Source organism: Molossus molossus, unplaced genomic scaffold (genome assembly GCF_014108415.1).
Source record: "Molossus molossus isolate mMolMol1 unplaced genomic scaffold, mMolMol1.p scaffold_m16_p_3, whole genome shotgun sequence".
NCBI classification, from domain to species: Eukaryota; Metazoa; Chordata; class Mammalia; order Chiroptera; family Molossidae; genus Molossus; species Molossus molossus.
Window position 1 is genome coordinate 129495749 of NW_023425366.1, and position 6419 is coordinate 129502167.

A 6419-nucleotide genomic window follows, 5' to 3' on the forward strand; every position below is an offset into this window, starting at 1 on the left:
CAACGATCCTGTGGTGGGTGGCAAACAGCAGACAAGAGAGAGGCCACTGTGACAGTCAGGAGATGGGGTGAAAACCTGAAGCCCCAAACCCACAGCTTTAGGTGCCTTCTAAGAACTAGATAGAGGGCGATAGTTGGGACAGCTAAAGACCCCACCTGTCTTCCCTGGCTTCCAGGGGTCACAGATGTCTTCAGCTGGCTCTGTGGACAACTGAGAGACTGGGGACCTACAGGTGTGGCCTGGGAGGCTCCCAAGACGCAAGCATTCCCAATTAGAGGCTTTCTCAAACACTGCTGGGCTCGGCGGGCCTCTCCCCAGTCACAGAGGAGCTCCTTCCTCCAGACAGGACATCTGACGGGATCAAAACAGGGATTTCACCTCCCTTCATCCACCATCCCATCCAACTCCGTAGCTTTAAAAGTTTTCAACCTAAGACCCACAGTAAGAAATCCATTTCAGCCCTGGCCAGTTTGGCTCAGCGGTTGGAGCGTCGGCCTGTGGACCAGAGTCTGGGTTCAGTTCCTGCTAGGAGCATGTACCAAAAAAAAAAAAAAGATAAAAAATAAATCAATTTCATATAAACAACCTAGAACACACATACAATCACATAACGAAAACAAGGTTTTACAACCATAATTGTCCCCACTCTATACGAGGCAGTGATGCTCTCTAGTCTCACTCATTAAAATTAAAAATGCTGATTAATATCTCAAGTTGATTTCACATCCCACTAATATATCTTGACCTGCAATTTGAAAAGTACTGCTCCCACAAGTGCTCCTATAGCCCCTCCTTCCTACCTCCAATTCTAGAAACAGCCAAAATTATCCTCACAAAAAAGTAAATCACATCATCCCCCGGCTCAAAACCCTTCGACTGTCACACAGAACAAAATCTAAACTCCCTTCCGTGGAGTTTGAGGTCCTATGATCTTGCTCCTGCCTTTCTATCATCCACTTGGCCAGGTGGCCACTTGCTGGGCCTGCAAACCCCAGCCTGCCGCAAGACCTCTGCACATCATGTTTCCAGGTCTTTCCGAGGCTGGCTCCCTTTCATTAGATATTACCACCACTCCCTCCAGAAGAAGATAGGTTCCCTGACCACTCCATCTTAAAGCATCCTGACCCTCTCCGGCCAGTGTGGCTCAGTGGTTGAGCGCCAACCCATGCACCAAGAGGTCACCAGTTCGATTCCTGGTCAGGACAAATGCCAGGTTGTGGGCCTGATCCCCAGTGGGGAACATGCAGGAGGCAGCCAATCAATGTTCTCTCTCATCGATGTTTCTCTCTCTCTCTCTCCCTTCCTCTCTCTCTAAAATCAATAAAAGAAAAGAATATTTTTTTAAAAAGGCATCCCCACCCCAAAACACTTCCCAGTCACTACTGCATCTCCCTCTTCAATTTCCTATGTGGTTCTTCTCACAACCTGGAACTACCTAATCAATTTGCTTACGTGTCTATCTTTTGCTCTAGAATATAAACCCGATCAGGGCTTCTTCGTTCTTCAAGCAGAAAGTGAATATAATTACATTTACTTAATCAAGTTGTTAAGGGGATTATTCTGTCTCTTTTTTTAATTCACACAGTTCTCCCAATATCTAACAATGCCTGGCATGAAGTATACACAGTATAGTACAAAAAATAAATTAGAGCATGAGTACATGAAATCAGGCAGTCACAAAACCTCAACCCAGAGATCCTAACTCAGGCCCCAGCCAGAGGGCCGGACTCATGGTTTGGGCCTCATGGACACTCGAGAACAGACAAGGGCTGTGACCCAGGAGGGAGCAGGCTTCCAGCCACCAGGAGCCAGATTATGCCACAACAGCAGTGACCACCTGGGCTTCAACAGGGAGCTCTGTAGCCACAAGGGTACTGTGGCAGCAGCTCCATGGAAAATTCCCCCAACAGTGAAAGGCTCAACAAATGGAAAGGGGACAAGGACACCAGGTGAAGCTAAGACAGGGTCCAGAGCAGGGGAGGTACCTGAAGGCCACAGTTGGGTGTATCCATGCTGTACCCAGGAATCTAACCTGTCAGCCAATCAGAAAAGCAGAGGCAACTTCAAAAGCTCTCCAGCTACTGGAGGGAGTGAGAGAGGTCTGAGAGGACAAAGACAATGGAGTGAAGGGGAAAGGACCCGGAGGGCAAGCAGGCTCAAGGCCTGGCTTCTAGTTGGCTCTATGCCCCTAGAACCAGGCATCTCCCTCCCTTCTCTGAGTCATCCTTCCAACTCTGTTAAAGGCAGAGTTGGCCTAGGGAGCAAGAAGACCTAACTGAGGCCCTGGCCAGGTAGCTGCTCTCTGCTGGTTAGAGCTGGTACCCCAATACACCAAGGTTGCCGGTGAAGGCACATACAAGAATCAACCAATACATAAATAAATGGAACAACAAATCGAAGTTTCTCTCCTTCCCTCCCTTCCTCTCTAACACCAATCAATAACTAAATAAAAATTTCTAAAGAACGAATGAGCCATAAATGAGCGTCAGTCCCTTCTCTAAGGACTTCACATACATTCTTATTTAATCTTCTTAATAGCCCTATAAAAGTCAAAAATTATCACCCTCAAATAAGAAATGAGGAAACCGGCTGAGGCTGATTTGCCAGGTCACCGCGCTGGAGAGTGGAGAGCCGGCACGGAAACCTGGGTCTGGCTGATGGCAAAGATCCTCACCCGCATCCTTAGCCACTGCGCCGCGGCCTCCTTACCAACAGGCAGTATGGTACAGTGGGCAAGAGCCCGGGCTCCGGGCCGGAACTGCGCAGGTTCAAACCCTGCGTTTGCCGCCGAACACCGCGGCCCACCTGGAACTGCCAGGTTGCGGGTACCCCTCTTTCTTTTCATCTCCGGATTGGTCATCGCAGTACAGACTTCCAGGGACCACGGCGAGGGCCAATCACTGTAACTTGGCCATCTGTTTTCTCCAGGTCGGAGGGTCGGAGACGACGCTTCGCCAGCGCAGGCGGGGTCCCCTCCCGACCGCGGCCCATTCCGCCCTCACCACACCCCGGGGAGGTGGGAGAGGTCTGGGGGCCCATCGCGCAGACGAGGAACTGGAGCCACTGCGGAGACCTCCGCTCGCGGCCCGAGCACGACGACTCCGGGCAGAGGGACCAGAAGGGCCGTCACACTCAGGTCGGCCGACGTGCCCCATGACCGCCTGGGACCGACGGCCAGGCCGGCCGCGCACGCGGGCCCCAGGACGCCGGCGACGGCCCGAAGCAGCGAACGCAGAGCGCGGGCCGGGCGGGCCCCCTCCCGGCCCCGCCGCACGGCCCAGTGCGTTTCGCCTCCCTCGCGAGTGGTCAGGACCCCACGCAGCCGCCGCCACGGGCCGCCACGCCGGCGGGACTCCCGCAGCCTCGGGACAGGTATCCGCAGGAAGGCCGGCAGGACGGGCAAGGCGGCGCGGCCTCCCGACTCCGGGCGGAGGGCGGAGAGCGCGGCCCGCTGGGTCCGGGGCAGGCTGCCCGGCCTCCCGCCCAGCCTCGCGGCCCCGGCCCTTGGGCGCAGCGCGGCCTCCCGGCCTACCCCGCCGACCGCCCCGGCCCACCTCGCGAGCGGCCGGCTCCAGCGCGGCGGCCGCGGGCACCGCGGCGCTCACCTCTGCGGCGGCCGCGCGGGCGGCGGCAACGGCCAGGCTCCCGCAGTCTGCAGAGGTGGCGGCGGCCCGGTTCCCCGCTCAGGCAGCAGCCATGTTGTTGGTGAGAAACTCCAGCGGACACGTGGGGTGAGCTGGGCCGGCCCCACGCTTCCTTTTACCCACAACACCCCGCGCTGGCGCGCTTGGCCCGCCCCCTCCGCCGCTCCATTCACCCGGCCCGAGCTGTGCCTGGCGGCAGGGGGCGCTGCTGCGCCCGCAAAACGGCAAAACCCTGTTTAGGGACAAAAGGAAGAGTGCTTGGCAGCGGTGGGATTCGAACCCACGCCCCCGAAGAGACTGGAGCCTTAATCCAGCGCCTTAGACCGCTCGGCCACGCTACCTAGGTGCCACATACTTCTCCCAGAGGCCTAGTTAATACCTTGGAGAGAAATTGCAGTGCAATTTTATTATAACAATACATTATTTTATTTGATTGTAGAAGTAATATTTAGAAATACTGTGGAAAGTAGTATGGCATTCTTTGAATATTAAAAGTTGAATTGCATATAATCCAGAAATTCCAATTCTGGGTGTGTACCATGTAGTGAACAGAAAATATTTACTCAGATATTTAAACCCAGACTTGTTCCAAATGGGTGTTAGAGCAAAAGGCAATTGAAGAATCTGTATTCTGAGTTCAGTGGTTAAGCAGGAGACCTTAGGTTAACCCACACGACCCAGGAAGGAATCTCAGGGAGGAATGATGGATTCAGGCAGTAACAGTCCCCTTCCCTCTCCCCCTCAAACTTCCTAGGGCTCAGAGAGTCTGGGCACAAATGATATGTAAATTATTGCAAAGTATTAAAAAACTTTGGACCCCCATCCTATGCCCCTCCGAAGAGGTAACCATTACTATCAGTTGTATGTATCTTTTGCTGTGAATTTATATGGATATATTCATATGGATATACAGATGTATCTGTAGAAAACAGATGTTTTGTTTTTATTGACTATGGTTTTTTACATAAATATGATCATACTGTTATCTACAATCGACTGTTTTTTTTACCCTTCTGTTATTTTTAAATATCTATCCATATTGATGTACATAGGTATTTAAAATACAGAAAAAGTACATAGAAAAAAATAATTTTAATTCTCATCACCAATTCTTTATGTGTATACAGTACTTTTTATTAAAAGTTAAATAGGGAATGGTATGAATATGCTGTGCTTTTAAAAATCCATTAAAAGGACTTCCGGTCAAGATGGTGGCGTAGGCAAACTCGGTATCGCATCCTCCCACAACCACATCAAAGTTACAACTAAACTACAGAACAATCATCATTCAAAACTGCCTGGAATTGAGCTGAATGGAAGTCCTACAACTACGGAATTAAAGCAGCAGCCACATCGAGATGGTAGAAGGGTGGAGGGGACGAGCTGGTCCCACACCCACATGTGGTGTTGTAACCCAGGAGATCGACCAAACTCAGACGCTGAGATGGGGTTTAACAAAAGGAGTTTATTGAGCTAAGTCCACAGGCACCTGCAGTATGTCCCACACAGGAGTAACTGCGGCGGCGGAGAGCTAAAATGGCTCCTTTTTATAGGATTTTGTAAGAGGGGTGCTACGTGTAAGCAAGCATGTTACAGAAGCGGAATTTAGCAGTTAGTTAATTACCTGTTATTCAGTTTCCCAGACATCTCAAAGGTCAAGATGTTTTCAATAGATTATCCCTGGCGCCGACCCCAGGATTACTCAAGGGTTAGTTATTACCCCAGGGTTAGCGATTACTTAGGGATTAGTTAGTGAAGAATGTTCTTCAGTAAATGAGTAAACTGACAACCCCTTTGGTTGTCGTGAAGGCCTCTGGGAGTTTGGGTCAATGGCACTGAGTTATAACAGTGGTGGATAAAAATCAGGAGGATACCTCAGCTGGGAAGGTCCTCCCTGAGGACTGAGGGGTCCCCGTCCCACACCAGGCACCCCACTCAGGGTTCCAGTGCCAGGAAGAGAATCCCCATCACTTCTGGCTGGAAAAACCAGTGGGAACTGAGGCTCAGGGAGGCTGAGGCGGCTGGAGCCCCAGGCAGCTCCTCTTAAAGGGCCCGCGCACGGACTTATCGGACTCTCTCCCTCTAAGCTTGGAGGGGAGGCAGCTCGAGGGGCGCCAGAGACATACAGGGAAGAACTGTAAAGGACAAACACAGGACCTTGTCCCCTGGATTTTAAGGGAATGGCAAGAACTATCTGCTAATAGATAACTACTGTATTGTGTAGATAACCATTGCTTTGTGTACACAGAGACTGATTGTTCCCTCGGACATAACAGCTAAGTGCAAATATCTGCCTCTGTACGTGCTTGCTCGCTCACATACCCTTAATCCAAATTCCTTAACAGGGGCTAAGACAACTATATAAGCAACCTACCCCCTGAGCTCGGGGCTGCTCTCTCCTCTGTGTAGGATGGGACAGTCGCCAAGCGGCTAATAAAACTCTCTTAATTTGAACCCAGTTCGGAGTGTGAGTCTGGTCTGTCTCGTTGGTCTACAACATTTGGAGGCCCCAGGGTGATAGACAAACGAGGTCCCCCACATCGGTGGGTTGACCTCCTCAGACCCCGGGAGACAGGTCCATCCGGGGAGCAGACAGGCAGTCTAGGGGAAGGCCTCGGAGAAGACTTTTCCTCCGCCCCAGACGCCATTCTGCCCTGGAATTGTCTCCACTCCAAATTCCATCTGGAGAGCATCTGGAAACCCTGGGCCCAGGTTCGGTTCAGCAGACCAGTCGTCCCTCGGTAAGTCTGTTTCTGAAAACTCTGCAGAGTGAGG

The 6419-nt window shown here is 51.7% G+C and overlaps 1 protein-coding gene and 1 non-coding gene across 2 annotated transcripts in view; both read right to left on the reverse strand.

Moving 5' to 3' along the window:
* POLR3E (RNA polymerase III subunit E) overlaps positions 1-3626 on the reverse strand; it is a 38482-nt gene extending 34856 nt beyond the window's left edge. Inside the window, exon 1 of the mRNA XM_036279792.1 lies at positions 3606-3626. The gene's annotated coding sequence lies outside the window, so the exon portion shown is untranslated. The remainder of the gene's footprint in view (positions 1-3605) is intronic.
* Positions 3627-3903: 277 nt separating this feature from the next.
* TRNAL-AAG lies at positions 3904-3985 on the reverse strand. The gene has a single exon. It is a non-coding gene; the product is annotated as a tRNA-Leu (tRNA).
* Between the last annotated feature and the right edge of the window lie 2434 nt (positions 3986-6419).